The following is a 17560-nucleotide window of genomic DNA, read 5'->3' as shown; positions in this document are numbered from 1 at the left end:
TAAACTTAAAAAATAAGAAAAAATAAGCCCTACAACATGGCAATTCCATGCCTGACAAAAGGAAATGCTAAGGAACACTAGAGACACTCATAGGAATGTTCTTAGTAGCTCTGGCACAATAGTCAAGACCAGGAAACAGCCCAGCTATCATCAGGCATAGAAAAGGAGATACGCTGTAGTCCATTCATACAATAGGGCGCTACATCACAATGGGAAAAAAAATTAGCTATTTACTATAGGTAACAATGTGGATGAATTCCCAACAGGTGGTTGTTAAGAGAAAGAAACCAGACTCATGGGAGTTCAGACACAGGCAAACTCCTCTGGTTCATGAAAGTCCGAAGAACAGTGGTCCCTAGAAAGTCGGGTATTATCTGGGAAGAATGGGAAGGAGGCTTCTTGGTAGCAGAAATGTTCTAGATCTTGATCTCCATGATGGCTACATAGGTATATTCAAGTGGCAGGCATTACATTTGGGTTACTTTACTGCATGACTCACTTAAAAATTAATTAATTAATTAATTAATTAATTAATTAAAAAATAAAAAAGTAAAACAATGAATTAAAACATCACAGAGAGTTGGGTTCAGTAAGTTTTGCTTGGGGCCCAAGAATATGAATTTTTTTAAGATTTTTATTTATTTATTTGATATACAGAGATCACAAGTAGGCAGAGAGGCAGGCAGAGAGAGAGGGGAAAGCAGGCTCCCCGCTGAGCAGAGAGCCCAATGTGGGGCTCGATCCCAGGACCCTGAGATCATGACCTGAGCTGAAGGCAGAGGCTTAAACCACTGAGCCACCCAGGCACCCCAGAATATGAATTTTTAACAAGCTCTTCCAAGGTGACACCATGCTGGTGGCCGGAGACCCATGAAGGTGGACTTCATGCGCATAAAGAGGCACCCACAGACTTAGAGGGCTGGGTTCAGAGTCCGGGAAGCTCCAGGCCCTCGCAGCACAGCCTACCCTCTCCAGCCCTCCAACTCTCCCTCCCCCCAGGGGCAGGTGCTGGCCTGTCGACCCAGCAGGGGAAAAGGGCTGAGGATTCCCCCAGCTGGACTCTGAAGCCTCTGGGAGCTGGAGGGTTGGAGAGGAGAGGTGGGCAGGCAGGACCCCCCACCCCACCGAGTGGGCAGTACAACTCCCTTGCAGATGGGCCCCGAAACAGCATCCTGCTTGGCCTCCAGAAGCTGTTCCCTGCCCCAGGATCCACCGGCTCCTGGCCATTCCGAAGGCTGCCCAGGCTCCTCCTCTCTCCGTTGTGGAGCATGAAGAGCAGAGTTGAGTTACATAAAACTCCGGGTGCCTGGCTGCAAGGACCCCTCTAAGTCCGGGTCCTTTCTGAACCGCGGCAGGATGGGGCAGAATCGAGCCAAGCGGGGGGCGGGGCTCGGAAAGCGCAGGGACCGAAAGCCGCATACTTGGGCCAGTCCTGACTTGCTCGCCGCTTCCAAACCTCTTATTTTTCTAGTGGTTACACTAAGCACAGTCAGGCCTTAGGTAAGCTCCGCGGCGCGGGGCAAGTGTTCCGTTCTCCTGCCCCCTCGCCTCTGCAGCCTCGGGGACCCCTGTCGGAACCCCCCCCCCCCGAATGCGGCCAAATCCCGCGGGGCCCGTGCGGGTCTGCCATCTCCGGGGTGGGGGTTAGGAGCCACACGTCCCCTCCCAGTAACACCTGCCCCGCCCCCCAGCCCTGCAGACACGGACACTGGGGAACAGGCTCCTTTCTGGAACAGGGACGACCGGAGACAGACAGGTGGCGGGAGGGTGGCGCAGGGCGCCGCGCGCGGAGCTCGGAAGGCAGGGATGAAAGTCACGACTGCCCTCCGCACCGCCCCCATGTGGCCCCAAAGCAGCACCGTCGCGTGCCAGCGGCGCTAGCGGGCTGGGGACTGTCCTGCGCTTTCCAGAGTGAGTCCCAGAGTGAGTCGGTCCTCCGGAATGCGCCCGGCGCCGGGCTGCCAACAAGCTTTACATGCGCGCTGTCGCCTCCTCTCAAATGGCTCTGAACACACTTCCCTGTCTTGGTCTCCTGCACATGGCGGGGGGGGGGGGGGGGGGGGGGGCCGGGGGGGGGGGGGGGCCGCCGAGGACGCCTTGCTGCCCAACTTGATTACTTGAATGTGTTTTCAGGGCTAGGACGCGCGGGCAGGGACGAGGGCGGAGCGAGGCGGCCCGGCGGCCCGGGATTGCGCAACACCCGGGAGGGGCCGGTCCAGGTCAGGTTCACGGAGCCCCGGAGATGATGGGATAAATACGCGGACAGGAGGAGTGACTAACTGACACCGTCGCCCTAATTGAGACGTTTTATGGTACCAGGTTTTATTTTCCGTTGCTGATAATTCTCCTGGGCTAATTACACCCTGGGCTAAAATTTCTCAGCGGAGCTTCTCAGCCCACGGTGGGGGCGGGGGGGGGGGATTTTTGTACACATTTCTGATAAAATCAGATGAAGCAGTTGAAGAGCGCGGAGTGTCTTGTTTCCAGTGAAGTCCCAGACGCTTGGATAACCCAGAATCCTGTGTCTGCCTTTCAGATTCAACAGTTCTGAGGGCCTGTGATGGTAATTCTCAAAAAGGAAAACAGGAATGCCTCTGACACGTTCCGGGACATTCCTTTTGCCACAGAGGGCAGCTGCGGACTTGAGAAGAAGCTGCCTTTCTGGCCTGCCCCCACGTCCCCTGCACAGAGTCCCCCAGGCCCGAGGCAGAAGGGTCCCCGTGTCACACCCTAGAGGTCGGCAAACTAGAGCCTCTCCCACTTGCCCTTTGCATATTCGTGCCATTTAGAATCTGTGGGGGGAAAGAAATTTTTGAAAAAAAAAAAATTTTTTTTTCAAATTTCCTTTCACTGTTTTTTGCTTCAGGCAGACCACCTCTCCAGCTCTGCACTGCGGTTAGAGGGAAGGGGCACCTCCCACGCCCCAGGCTTCCACTAAAATGTTCCTGCCCTGCCACTGCCTTTGAGGGACCAAATGGACTCCTGGGACCCCGGTCCAGACCTGACATTGGGGTGACGACCCCCATCGAGGTATTTTTGGCAGCTCCTCAGCACCCCTCCCTCTCCTTTCCTCCAGAGCAGGCCACACACCCACCACCCTGATTCTCCAACTACTTGGCTCTACCTTCTTTCTAGAAAATTCTATGGGGTCCAAAGGTTAAACCCGTTCTATAAAGTAAGCACTTTTCCCCTCCTCTACCCAAATGTAAAATGAAAGACAACTGGGGTGGGCAGAGGGAAGATAAAGAGGAGGCAATAAATCAGGAATATTCTCGTAGTCCCTTTTCTGATAGCTGGCTTTCATCCCAGGGGGTCAGACAGCACCCCGTGTGCAGGGAAGTATTCCAGTCCTTGCAGGAAACCAGGAGGGACGTGGGGGCGAACAGCTCATTTGGCTGCATCACAGAGATTGGGAGAAAATCAGTGAGTAATGACAGGCTGTCCTGTTTCCAGCGTGCTGGAGGCACTTGGGCCAGAACACGAACAGTAGCTGACCAGGGGAGGCAGGAGGCAGAAGGCGGAGTGTGACATGGAAGGCCACGCAGCCACCAGAGCCGCTTCTCCTCTGAGAAGACCAGTGTGGTCGACGGGAGGGGCCAGGACTCTCCTCTGTTGGCCGCTGACCCCATGGAAGGCTGGACAGAGAGAAATTCTGTGCCCGCCAAAGAGAAAGTCAGAGCCAACCAGACAGGCGATGACTCCCTCCCTCAAGTCCCACCCACGAACTTCCCCGAATTCCTCCAGTGTCCTTTGCCGGAAGCATGATGGCCTCACACACTTGGGAACTGGCCATCAGACGTGCACGGCAAGGCTGACACAGAGCGCTTAGCCTTCAGGCCATACGCCCAGCCCTCTCCCAAGTTCCGTGTGTCTACACTGACTGCATGTCTCCACAGAGGCTTGGGCTCCCTCCCTCTGCACACACAGGCTCAGTGCATGGACCGCCTGACTCTGGGGTCTGATGGACACCTTGCATGGTACCTGAGGACCTGACCGTTATCAACCACCGACGTGTGGCGCCTGGAATCCTCAGGGCTTGTGACAGAGAAATGTGGGAGCACTGACTGCTCTCTGTGCTGCCCAGGCTGCATCCACCCTGCCTCTGCACCCACCATTTGGTGCAGGTCGGGGCTGGGGAGAATGTCCCAACCCGAGGAGAAGAAAGGTGGGGGCCCTCCTCCCGGGTCTCTTCTGGCTCCCATTTAGAAGCAGGTGGGAGAACTAGGATAGCTCTAACCCTCGAAGCGGGGGGGGGGGGGGGGCGGGGGGCGGGGACCCATCTTCATTCATTGGGGCCACTACCGCCGGGCCTGGGAGAGTTCCTGGCACTCGGGGAGATGACCGGAGGCCTGAGTCCTGCGGCTTCTGTACCCGTGAATCCGGGCTGGCTTCAGAAAGTGCCTCACAGCCCCTCCCCCCTCTTTCTTTTCTGGGCCAACGTCCATGAACTTTTCCCTTTCAGGAGCTCCAAATTCTTCCTACTAAGATATCTCCCATGGAGAGGAACAGCTAACAGGGGTGGGCCGGAGATGAGGAGGGGGGGGGCAGAGGGAGAGCAGGGTGGGGGAGGGGAAGGCCCGAGTTACGAGCTGTAAAATCTTCCCCAAGCCTCTTGCTCTAATGGCGCGACCTGAAATGCAATATTTAAGTAGTTCTGAGACTTCCTGATTTTGACTAATTCTGTAAATGTTTTAAAAATGTAGGATTCTTTCCATTTGCCTGATAAATGGAAGTTTCTATATTGAGGCAGAGTGCTCAGCCGGAATGAGCACAGCGCCTGGAGCCAGGGAGAGCCGGTGCGAACTCTGGCCCTGCTAGGGACTAGTGTGCGACCTCGGGCAGTTCACAGGTTGTCCCTGAGCCTCAGTTTCTCCATTTTAAAAACAGGATAAGGAGACCTACGCCTTGCAGGATCTTGGTGTGATACACCTGGGTCTCCGGGGCACCCAAAAAAGGCTATTAGTGTCATTAACACTGGCAGCAACAACATCATTACTCCACCAAATGGGAGCGTCCCAGAACGGACAATTATGGAATTGAGGGAACTTTTTAACAAGGCTCAATTAGTGTGATTTTTGTGCCAGACTGTACAGTCCTTAAAAAGCCACAGATTGCCCCCCCTCCCAAAAGTAACGCCTCCTATACCTATTCCAAGCGAAAATTAACAACTCAGGTCATTTTCTTAATTGCAAAAGCAAACACATCTTCAGCCAGGAGGCAAAAAAGGCAGGGCCTGGGCTGGCCTTCATGTCTGGGAGTGGTTGCACCAACCTCTTGGGGAAAGAGCATGTGGACCTCTGTGCGCACCTTAACTGATGGCAGGGCTGAAAAGCCCAAGGGGACTGCTTTCTTCTCAAGAAATGGCACCAAAGGCCCCTGCTGGAAAGTGAAAATGGATCTCCTCTCTGACTTTTGCCATGCTAAGTCTAAGGGACCCTGAGCAGTTCTGCACTCTCTCGTGTCCACTGTCACAGGGCAGAGTGAATTCCACATTATGGAAGAGTCTCCATCAGGATTCGAAGGTCTGTCTACACACCAGACCTGCATATCCACATGAAGAAAGCTTATTTTTTTTTAAAGATTTTATTTATTTATTTGACAATGACAGACACAGAGAGAAAAGGAGCACAAGCAGGGGGAATGGGAGAGAGAGAAGCAGGCTTCTCGTTTGAGCAGGAAACCCAATGTGGGGCTCCATCCCAGGACCCCTAGGATCATGACCTGAGCCGAAGGCAGACACTTAACGACTGAGCCACCCAAGAACCCCATGAAAGAAGGTTATTTTAGCAAAGCAGGAGAGAAACAAATTGGCCAATCCCTTTCTTGTCGAATGAGAATGTTTTTTGAAGGAAATGCCCTCCAAAAATCAGCAATTTTTAAGATGATTTTTCAAAACTGGGAAGAACAAAGAGTCCCTGAATACCTGCTCTGATTTTAAATATGTTTCTAAACCAATGACAGCCCTTAATCAGATTTAATCCTCTCAAAATCTTGAAGGACACCTTAGAACTATTCCCATTGTACAGATGGAGAAAACTGAGGCTCAGGGAAGCTAAGTAACTTGCCCAAAGACACAGACAGGATTGGGTGAATAAAGATTTCTCTCATTCTCCCAAACGGGATCCAGTTAATGGTCCCAGCTGCTTTCTAGGTCCTCAAGACAGAAGCCAGAGTCTTTCCTCTCCTTTACCTGAACATTAGTCTGTCCCCAGCACAGCAAAGGTCTCAGCCTCCCACCCAAATTCCTGCAACAGCCTCCTGCTGCGGCTCCCAGCCTAGGGTTGCTAACTCCTCTGATCTTTTCTATATCTTGGACCACCCAGATAAGATACCATTTTCCTTAGATCTTAGGTCATTCAGCTGGAATGTTGTTCGAAAGCAAATTAAAATGACACTGCTAGAGTCCCTGCAGTGTGACCAAGGCAAAGTACCTCACCTTCAGAACCCTGATGTCCTCATTTACAACATAGGGTAACAGTATGCACCCCACCCCACTGGGCAAGAATTCATTAGATGTTATGGAGGACAATCCCTGACACCCAGAAACATTTAATCATCTGTTGCCCTGTGAAACTGAATGAGGGAAACCTCATTTAGCGTTCTCCTGCCCAACCAACTCCATTGCGGACACAACAGAAAGAAGCGCCCCCTGCATCTTCCAACAGGAAGAAGCCAACTTTGCTACCCCAACAGGAGGAAGGAAGATTTTCTCTTCACCGGGCAACGGCCCAGCCAATGAGAAACTGCCACAACTCAGCCAATGAAAAACCATCAACCTCCTCAAACTCTCTTCTCCAACAGACTTTCATTCAAAGCAGCCCCTTGCAAGTCCCTCCTTTTTCTCTCTAACGTAATGTTCCTCTCCTTTGCACTAAGAACTTACCTACCCGTTTGCCATGGTTTGCACATCCCAAATTTCAATCCCTCTGCTGTTCCCCAATTTACCCATTTTCCTGGTGACATAACTGGCTGTTTTGTTCTCAAGGATGAAGCTTTCCACTCTGTAACATAGGCCAGTTAACCCATTCACTCTCCCCAAATACTGTTCTCACTGACCAACTGCTGTGTCCTTAATTGTCCCATGTCACCCTCCTACAATACCATTTGTCCACCTCGAAACCATCTAACTGTTGCCTCCCAACCTGTAGGTGTTCGCTCCCATTCTGGATCCCTTTCTGTGGCTGACTGCTGGGCATTGCTTTTGCCCTTGGCTGAATTCTGCTTGCAATGCAGATGGCTCTGTCTGGCTTAGCACCAAATTGTTTATTAATTGTTTCCTGTTGGTTGCATATCTTCATAGTGGATTGTGTCAGCCTTCTGAGCAGGACAGGTGGATGACTGCTCCCTTCTAGTGTCTGTAACATGTCCATCTCCTACCTAACTCCCCTGACAGTGTCCACAGCACTAAGCTGCACCTATGGAAGTCACTTTACAAAAACTCGCCTGGTGAGGGGGCGCCTAGATGGCTCAGTCAGTTAGGTGGCTGCCTTTGGCTCAGGTCATGATCCCAGAGTCCCAGGATTGAGCCCCACGTCAGGTTCCCTGCTCAGCAGCTAGTCTGCTTTTCCCTCTGCCCCTCACCACATTAGTGTTCTCTCTTGCTCTCTCTCCCTCTCTCTCAATTAAATAAATAAAATATAAATAAAATAAAATCAATAAATAAAATAAATAAAAATTAAATAAATAAAATATAATTCTTTAAAATCCTCATAGCGTGAGGATTTGTCTTGCAAAGTTCTAGCAACTCTTCATCATGTACAGTTCCTTTAAAGTCAGCAAAACTCCACCTTCTCCCCAAGGAGACCATCCACCACACCCAGCCTCGTGGTCAGCCTCATCTGTCCTCAGGTATCCCCCCAGCCTGCCTGTCCTGAGGGTTCTTTCCCCACCCACCCAAAATGACCATCTCTGGGGAACAAATTACTCTGGTTTCCCAGGACGGTCCTGATTTTAAAGCTGGAAATTTTGCATCCTCCTCCCCCAGGCGCTGGGCAAACTGGAACATCTGGTCACCGTGCTGTCTGCCCAGATGAGAGCCTTACTTTTTAGGGGAGGAAAAACATGTAAATGTCCTCCTAGACTACCTAGAAACAGGGCTTTGCTCCTCTCTAACCAGAACATCAGCATAGATTAGTATAATGCACTGATTAGGTAGCTGATACCTTGAATGCTCAACCCTATCAGCTCCCTGGGAAAGCAGACAGATAAACAGAGGGTAAGGTCTCAGAGGTCTGGGAAGGAGGTGGGAATTACGACTAGCCTGGCAATCTCCCCAAGTTATGCACAGCCAGCTTTCCCCCTCTGAGTTGTTAGGGAAGCCTTTGAGAAAGAGAAGCAGTTAAAAACCAGTGGTGGGGTCCAGGTGGCAAACCTACCCCAGAATCGCCCAGCTCTGGGTGTAATGGACCCTCTAGACCCCAGGGGACCACAGAAATGGGGCCAGAAATCAGGATCTCCTCATTTGGGAACCCCTATGTCACTCTCAACAAGGGCCACAATTTCTCTTGGATCCTCCCTATTACCCCTGGGGTTAAAAGGAACAGCAAGAACCTCCATCCCAGTGAAGTAGGAAAACCTTGCGAGTATCCCCGGCTTCAGAAACCACTGGGGAGAAAGTTTGCCTCACAGGAATTTGGAGTTGATAGCTGAGTACTGATTGGGAAGTGCTACCTTATTTTATCTCCCACCTGCCAATCCAACAAGAAGACAAGTAAATCTTCTAGGAATAATTCACCTGGGTCCTTAAGAGGATAACAGATCCCAGTTCTCTTGCCAGTGCCATTGCAAATGGAAGAGCTATGTGGTAAAACAGTGAAGAGGAGGACAACTAAGACACAGCACTTATATACTCTACCACCCACTGTTCTAAACACTTCGATCAACTCAATCCTGACAGCAACCCCATTAGATGCAAGCACTATTACTAGCACCATTTACAGGTGAGAAAACTAAGACACAGAGAGGTAGAGTAACTTGCCCAAGGTCACCCAGCAGGGTTGGAACCCAGGAGCTGGCCAAAGTTGATCCTCTTCAGCCTACTCTGGACACCGGCCTATGTTTACATAGAACTCCAGCAAGGTTCTTCCTCGGAGCAAAGGTCTACCTCTTGGTTTTAGCCCATCTCTTTTCAGTAAGGATTGGAGGTAGCTTGGGGAATCCATAATAATTAAAAGGTGCATTTTAGAACCAGGCGCAAAGGACAAACAGTGCTTGGGACAGAAAATGGATCTGGGTGAAGGCTACTGAAAATGCACGTCCTGTGGGGCAGGGGTGGGGGCAGTAGGGAGAAGACATTTGACAATCCTGGGAACATCTTTGGCGGCCGGTGGGCTGGGGGGCCTCTGGCCATGTGCCACACATTCTGTTCTCTCTCTAAGAAACTCTTGCCATAACTCAAGGTGACAATGAGTTTGACATTGTGCCCCCATCCCCACAACTACAACACAAACAGCCCTTCTGCCCAATTAACACCAAAACCCCCTGCCCCTATCCAGAGCTGACATCTGCCGACAGAAACTAGGGAGTCCTGCAAAGCCATGACCCTTAGCAGACAGTCCCACCTCGTCTTCCAGCAGGGCAGGCAAAGCCAAAGGGCCCCTTGAAAGATCCTGTCGATCCACTAGGATTCACTCCAACACAGACCATGTAGCCTGTCCCATGCCACGTGGCCAAGGGAGTTTGGATTTGGAATTTTCTTAAGGCAGATAAAACCAAATGCCTGTTTGCAATAACATGGATGGAACTAGAGGGTATTAAGCTAAGCAAAATAAGTCAGTCAGAGAAAGACAATCTTCATATGATCTCCCTGCTATGAGGAATTTGAGAAATAAGACAGAGGATCATAGGAGAAGGGAGGGAAAAATGAAACAAGATGAAACCAGAGAGGAAGACAAACTATAAGAGACTCAACCTCCGGAAACAAACCGAGGGTTGCTGGAGGGGAGGGGGTGGGAGGGATGGGGTGGCTGGGGATGGACATTGGGGAGGGCATGTGCTATGGTGAGCGCTGTGAATTTTGTAAGACTGATGAATCACAGATCTGTACCCCTGAAACAAATGATACATTATATGTTAATTAAAAAAAAAAAACACACAACAACAAATGCCTGATCTTGGCCATGAACAGGCTTCACTAAAAAACCCACAGAGAGCCCTAAGCTCCAAGCAAGACCATTTCCTGCTGCAGCCCAAGGATGTTCAGACTTGCTCTTCTCCCTGGAGAGTCTGAGAAGGCATTGGTTAAGGACCAGGAGGACAACCTCAGAAGCAGACAGGAAAGTACCCACCAACCAACTTCCTAAGTAGGTCTACTCTTAACACAACTCATTCTGGCCGTGGCCTGGGGTGATGAGCAGAGGGCGAAACCCAAGCTTGAAGATGACTTACTGGTGCACGGAAAGCAGAATAATGGCTCCTGGGGATGTCCACATGTTGTGTTACCTTCTCTGGTGGAAAGAGCTATGCAGTGTGATCAATGCTATGGGTTCCAGATAGACAGGTGATCCTGGATTACCAGGTGGGCCTAATCTGATCACATGGATCCTTGAAAGCTATGGTATGTGACTGGTCTGCAAAGATTTATAAGGAGGGAATAATGACCAGAGAGATGAACACTGCTGGCTTCAAAGATGGAGGAAAGGGGCCATGAGCCAAGAATGCAGATGGTCTCCAGCAGCAGGCAAAGGCAGAAATCTGGATTTTCCCCAGAGTCTCCAGAAAGAGACAGAGCCCTGCCTGCTCATACTTTAGTTTTGGCCCAGGAAGACTCAGGTCAAGCTTCTGAGATAATAAATTTCAGTTGTTTTATACCATCAAGTTTTGGGGTAATTGGTTACATCAGTAGGAATGAATAGTTAGTGGTTCCCTATGAGAATGCTAAACCTCTTCTTAAGACAGCTCAGCGGATCAACCAACTGATCAGTCATGGCGAGGAACAAATCCTGAAGCAAATGGCACTCAGCCTTAGTCCAAAAACTTCCTGCATGGAGCCACTCCTCTCATTTGCCAGGGATTTGCGTGATGGCCACAGGCACTGAGGAGGACAAGTAAGGCTACCATCTGAAGAAGGTCCACGTTCACCCAAGCCAGGACCACAGCAACTCTATATGGACTTGTGAGCACTTTGACCTGAATGGTGGGGACTCTTGCTTGTTCCTCCATGTCACCTTTGGGGTCACCGCCTGTGATGACCAGCCCCAAAGGTAGCTTTCTTTCCAATGGGACTCACATGGCTATTGTCTTTGCCCAATTTTTTATTTGGTAAAACCCAATTTGAGGATTCATACAGCCAAAACTCTAACTGGTCACAGTCACAGATCATCACATCTAGAGGATAAGGAGCACCCCCCCCCCACCCCGCCCAAGGACATTGTGCCCCTTACAATCTTGGATCCTTACTGTAGTTTTTAGAACCTGCCTTTTCAAAAGGCCCTTAGAGCATCAAACTGTGGAACGACATCAAGGGGCTGATGGCGCCCCCTAGTGGTCCTGAGATGCACATTCAGACTTCCCACCTTCTTTTTACCACTTCAGCCCTAACTAGGTTCTGGGGGAGAATTTCCCAAGTTCCTTTCTTAGCGCCTGCAGGAGGCTTTCCCTTCCTGATTTGCCAGGGCCTCAGGGGTTTCCTGCTACCTAGATTTTCGATTTTGAAACCAGTAAAGTCCTGAATAAACGACAATGCACTGGTCTTCCTACCTTTGGGCGCCCTTTTAGACCCCACGTTAAAACCACCAAAGAGGGCCTTGTCTCTCTTTGTCCTAGCACTGCCACAACCAGATCCCAGGCGCAACTGGGACCTGAACAATGCGGCTTTTAAAAGGCATCCTGATTTGAGATCAGCTGTGCGTACTTTGTTCATGTTAGGAAAACAGCAGTTTATGACTTGCAAATTATTTCTCAGTTTTCACTGAAGTACAATTGAGAGAGGAGGGAGGCAGTACAGTGCGCGGGAAAGCAGGATCACTCCCTTTGCTGGGCAGAAGAGAACATGAAAAAAAAAAATCTAATTATCTCTAGAAGTGTCCAGATTCAGGTTTCTCATTTTGCTCAGAATTCTGTAGCTCTTTTGCAAAAGTCATTAGAAACCTGTAGCTTCCTGAAAAACAAAAGAGGTCCTTGCTTTCTCTTTATTTTTCTTTGTAATGTTTATAAGTTTTAAGGAAGCCAAAGGCCTAGAACCATCTATATACAAAGAAGGAAGTTTAGTGCCTCAAAGACTCTTAGGTTGGTTTCCATGACCAACGTAGGAAAGTTCTATTGATCGGGACACGGAAGAGGACTAGGAATTCTGTAGAACTTTTTGTTCAGACTGAACTAACCAGGGAATCAGAAATATCTTAAGGATATTCTTGAAATACAGGTTTAGGATGAATGTGGATTGAAGATGCTTTCCTTTTAATATTTGGCAGAAACCAGAAGCTTTGGGGTTACCTTTTCAGGTGGAAGGCAAAGTTCACCGGGACAGTGTGAGTCGCGACATCTGTAAGAGTCCAGCCGGCTAAAGATGCCCATACCAGCCTTCCATGAAGGCCTGCAACTCAGAGAATCATCTAGAAAAACAGTCATGGTCTGTTAAGGTAAGTGGTCGCTGTTATTCTTCTCTTTCCCAGGAGGACACCGGCCCCAGTAACCGCCAACCTTCCCACAAACTGACGCTGTCCATCTCCTCGTACACAACATGAAAATGTCCCCTTGGATGACCCTTTCTGCACCTTCCTACAGGTGTTTGCTCAAGTGGCAAAACCAGATCAACGCTCTTGTCTTGTTTATTAAATGTCATTTTGTAAAGCTATGCTTGTCCGATCTCCTTCCAAAAGGTTCGAGGCACTTTTGAGAAGCCCTATTAATTACTACAGCTATAGCTGTAGTAGGATATTCAAAATTTCATATTAAATCATTTGGTATACTATCATGGCATATTACCTGGCCATAAAAGAATGAAATCTTGGGGGCACCTGGGTGGCTCAGTGGGTTAAAGCCTCTGCCTTCGGCTCAGGTCATGATCTCAGGGTCCTGGGATCGAGCCCCGCATTGGGCTCTCTGCTCTGCGGGGAGCCTGCTTGCCCCCCCCCCCGCCTCTCTGCCTACTTGTGATCTCTGTCTGTCAAATAAACAAATAAGATCTAAAAAAAATATGAATGAAATCTTGTCATTTGTGACAACGTGGATGGAACTAGAGGGTAGAATGCTAAGTAAAATAAGTCAGACACAGAAAGGCAAATACCACATAGTTTTGTCTATGGGTAGAATCTAAAAAATAAAATAAAATAAAATAAAATAAAATAAAATAAATAAGAGAACAAACAAAACTCACTTTTAAGTACAGAGTAGTGGCGAAATAGGTGAAGGGATTAAGCGGTACAAGCTTCCAGTTATGAAATAAATAAGTCACAGAGATGAAAAGCTCAGTGTAAGGAATATAGTCAATAATATTGTAATAAGATATGGGGAAAGGTGGAGACTCCATTTAGCGTGATGAGTACCACATAATGTATAGATTTGTCCAATCGCTATGTTGTGCACCTGAAACTAATAAAACATTGGGCCTCAATGATACTTACATAATTGAAAGAAAAAAAAAATCTGGTATACTGAAACAGCAACCACAGGTACCAGGTAGGACAAATAGAACAGAGCCGTTTCTAGGCATTAGACCAACTGAGTCTCCTGCAGTTGTCTTGCCTAATGGAATAATGGATTATCCCTGAATGACTTTTGCACTTCGACAAGAATAGCAAACAAAGAGGGCACCTGGGTGGCTCAGTGGGTTAAGCCTCTGCTTTCAGCTCAGGTCATGATCCCAGGGTCCTGGGATTGAGCCCCACATCAGGCTCTCTGCTCAGCAGGGAGCCTGCTTCCCTCCCCCCCCCCCCCCCCCCCCCCCCCCCCCGGGCCCCCCCCCCCCCCCCCCCCCCCCGTCTGCCTCTCTGTCTATTTATGATCTTTCTCTGTCAAATAAATAAATAAATAAAATCGTTTAAAAAAAAAAGAAAGAAAGAAAGAATAGCAAACAAAGGAACAGCTCCCAGCACAAAACACAACTTCTTGCCAAGGAGAAAGGTGATTGCACAACACACTATGGGACCCCAGGCCAGATCAATGATATAAGGGAACGGTATTTTTTTATTTAAATGCAAATGTAGTAAACTTTGTCCTGTATCTCCCTGGTTAATAAAAAACCTGAGCACCTTCAACTTGCTAATTTTCCCCAACTCACCCTGTTTTCCCACTGCAGGTAAGCCTGCGTTACTAAACAGAAATCTCAGGCCTTACAACCTTTGGACTCTAACCAGCCTACCATTTTGCATCAGTGACAGGAGACAGAAGAACCAACCAGGAAGACACAAAATCCTATCAGGTATAAATTAGGGAGCGTTGGTTTAAGCTTCAAAAGCAAGAAAATCAGAGTCCGAAAAAAAAAAAATATATATATATATATATATGCAGTATTTAGTAAAATGACAATATTCTAGCAGAACTATGCTTGAGAAGGTAAGGACTCCAGTTGTAACGATTAGATTTTATTTTGCCTTTCCTTGCAGACTCTGATGAGTTCCTTACAAGCTCAGGGGTTCCTAGATTATGGAAAATAAATGTGCCAAACTTGGAAGTTCTCTGTCAGGGAAGAGAGACGCGCAGTACCGATCAGCAGTTATTCACAATTTAAACAGGGAGATTTGGGGACTCAGACATTACAGAATTATCTGGAGGCTTTATTCGTCCCTAGGACTATATTCTATGCCCCGGCCTGACCCATGCAACAGGGAAGGCAGGTGGCCTCAGGCCAAGGGGATCAGCTGCTCTCCAGACAAGCAGAAACACCAAAGGGGCTGGCCAAGGCCATGGCTAACGCCCTGGCTTTATTATAAGGAAGTCTTTTCTGTGCCACATGCTTTTTTGGGCAAATATTGTAACTCCTTCCCCACCCTCACCCCTGGGAAAAGAGAAGGAGGGGCCTCTACTATTTCAGGATTCCCTAACCCTGACTCTTTAGCTCAAAAAAGACAATGACCCCAGAGATCAGCTTCACAGAGTTGTCCACAAACCCGTCAAGGAGCAAACCCTTCCAAGCCTCCTGTTTTTAAAAAGGGGCAGTTATGGTCAGCGGGCAGGAAACCGATGTCCCTAATTTGTTGCAAACCATACTGTGGCTACAGAAATCCGATGTCAGGGTGATGAGTCACTTCATCTGTCCCATGGAGACAGACACGCAGACACAAGAGGAGAGGCTGGGCTTTTCTAAAGATGTTCATGTATGTCCTAAATCCAAACTAGGCAAGTCCAGTTCCTTAAGAATTGCTGTATTTCGGGACGCCTGGGTGGCTCAGTCTGTTAAGCGTCTGCCATTGGCTCAAGTCATGATCCCGGGGTCCTGGGATTGAGCCTCAAGTTGGGCTCCCTGGTCAGCAAGGAATCTGCTTCTCCTTCTCCCCTCTCTCCCGGCTCATGGTCTCTCAATCCCTCTCCCTGTCTCAAGTAAATAAATAAAATCTTAAAAAAAAAAAAAAAAGAAAGAAAGAATTGCTATATTTTGGTTTTATGTTGAAAGCCAAAGTAAGGCTTGGAAAACTGGAATTCAGAAAGGGAGACAACAAAATCCTCCTATTTGCAGAGAATAACTTGCAGATACTGCAAACTAGTGTGTCTCTAGCTCATGAACTATACAGGGAAAGACAAATGCTTGCCCCTTCAGGAGGACTACAGAATGAGAAGATGATCTGGCTGTGATTCGGGGGGATGCCACCCATCAACCAGAGGTTGATCCTGGGCACCCGGACATCCAGGCATGTTCCACCCCATGCTCTGTAAGCTTGAGCAGGATCAGAGAAGCCCCTTGCCCTGCTCCAGCCCCCAGATCTGTCCTTTGGGAGCATGCAAGGGTCCAGATGCCCCCCCCCCCCAAGAATCCAGGACAAGGTCCTGTAATCCATTTATAGGAAAGAAGGGGACAGTCTTCTGTAGGAAGAAGGAAGCAGAAGCTTGCCCCATGACTGCAGAGCCAGAATCCGGGTGGCTGCTCCAAGGGAATGCGGGCATCTGTTTGGAGGGCAGAGGGAGACCAAGAAGCATCATTTTACGCTGCACTGAAGGTGAATCAGAAATCAGAAAGCACTAGAGAAACGTCACAGCCCACAAATAGACCAGTCTGAAAGGTTTTGCCAAACCCAGGGAAGTGAAGCCAAAAGAACAAACTCCAGTAGCCACAATCCCAACCCCCAGAAAGGGCCACGGACAGCAATACTCCCATCTATCCTGGGGGTTTAGTGCCCCTGGAGTGGTGCCGAGCAACTCTGAGGGACACCAACATCAATCCTCTCTCCCGACAGTTCTCATAAAAAGGAAGAACTTCAGACCCCTCAGTGCACCAAGTGAGAAGCTTGCAAGAGCACCTTCCATAGAAGAAATTGGCCCTGAAATGAGGATTGGCAGAAAATGATCATAAAAAATAATACTCAGAATGGATGACGCCATACAAGCCCTGTGCTTTGAAACATAAAGACCTTGGAAGTGCTCTCTGGTTTTATTTTGCACCACCTCCCAATCCCCAAAGGAAAACCATTCCTCTTCAGCGAAATCCCTGCTAACACCAATTAACTCGGGCTTCTCTGCAGAGAGCCGCCTTCCTGCAACACTCCAGTGTTGGGTTGCGTGTTGAGTACTGACAACTTCTCCCCAAGAGTGGGTCTGACCGTGACCACTAGATGAGTGGGAAACCAAAGTGGAGGTGGAGAATCCAGCAATGGAGACCATTCTCTCGGCGCTCCCCTCTCCCACGCAGAAGAAACAAGGAGGGCAAGTACTTGAGAGATGGGAGTGCAGGAACATGGTCTCTCAGGCAAGGGAGCGACTACAGAGTGTGCACTTTGCTCTTGCTCTGAACCACCTGGAGCTGTCCCGCCCCTGTCCTCACAAGGCAACTTTATAAAAGTGCCCCAAGGAAAACTGGACAGTCACAGGCAGAAGAAGGAAACTGGACCATTTCCTTACACCATACACAAAAATAGACTCAAAATGGATGAAACACCTAAATGTGAGAGAGGAATCCATTCAAATCCTAGAGGAGAACACAGGCAGCAACCTCTGTGACCTTGGCCACAGCAACTTCTTGCTAGACATGTCTCCAAAGGCAAGAGAAGCAGAGGCAAAAATGAGCTATGGGATTTCAGGATAAAAAGCTTTTGCACAGCAAATGAAGAAGTCAACAAAACCAAAAGACAACCTACAAAATGGGAGAAGATATTTCCAAATGTCTTATCAGATAAAAAGGCCAGTATCCAAAATCTATAAAGAACAAACTCATCACCCAAAGAACAAATAATCTAATCAAGAAATGGGCAGAACACATAAACAGACATTTGGTCAAAGACCTACAAATGGCCAACAGACACATGAAAAAAGTGCTCAACCTCACTCGGCATCAGGAAAATACAAATCAAAACCACAATAAGATACCACCACACACTTGTCAGAATGGCTAAAATTAACAACTCAGAAAACAGCAGATGTTGTCAAGAAGGCAGAGAAAAGGGAACCCCTCTTACACTGCCAGTGGGAATGC

The 17560-nt window shown here is 48.7% G+C and overlaps 1 protein-coding gene and 1 long non-coding RNA gene across 5 annotated transcripts in view; one reads left to right on the top strand and one right to left on the bottom strand.

Annotated features, from left to right (window-relative positions):
• The window catches only part of CLIC6 (chloride intracellular channel 6), an 86934-nt gene that overhangs the window by 52802 nt on the left and 16572 nt on the right, over nucleotides 1-17560 (bottom strand). The window lies entirely within an intron of this gene.
• On the top strand, nucleotides 2183-13063 carry LOC132010335 (uncharacterized). 2 transcript variants are annotated; one of them, XR_009402221.1, is made up of 3 exons: nucleotides 2183-2312; nucleotides 2867-3030; nucleotides 12612-13063. It is a non-coding gene; the product is annotated as an uncharacterized LOC132010335 (long non-coding RNA). The 2 variants fall into 2 exon arrangements; XR_009402222.1 differs by lacking the exon at nucleotides 12612-13063 and adding an exon at nucleotides 3454-3830.

This window comes from Mustela nigripes, chromosome 2, assembly GCF_022355385.1.
Source record: "Mustela nigripes isolate SB6536 chromosome 2, MUSNIG.SB6536, whole genome shotgun sequence".
Taxonomy (NCBI): Eukaryota; Metazoa; Chordata; class Mammalia; order Carnivora; family Mustelidae; genus Mustela; species Mustela nigripes.
The sequence above is the reverse complement of the archived record's forward strand: the minus strand, read 5'-3'. Positions and strand labels throughout refer to the sequence as shown.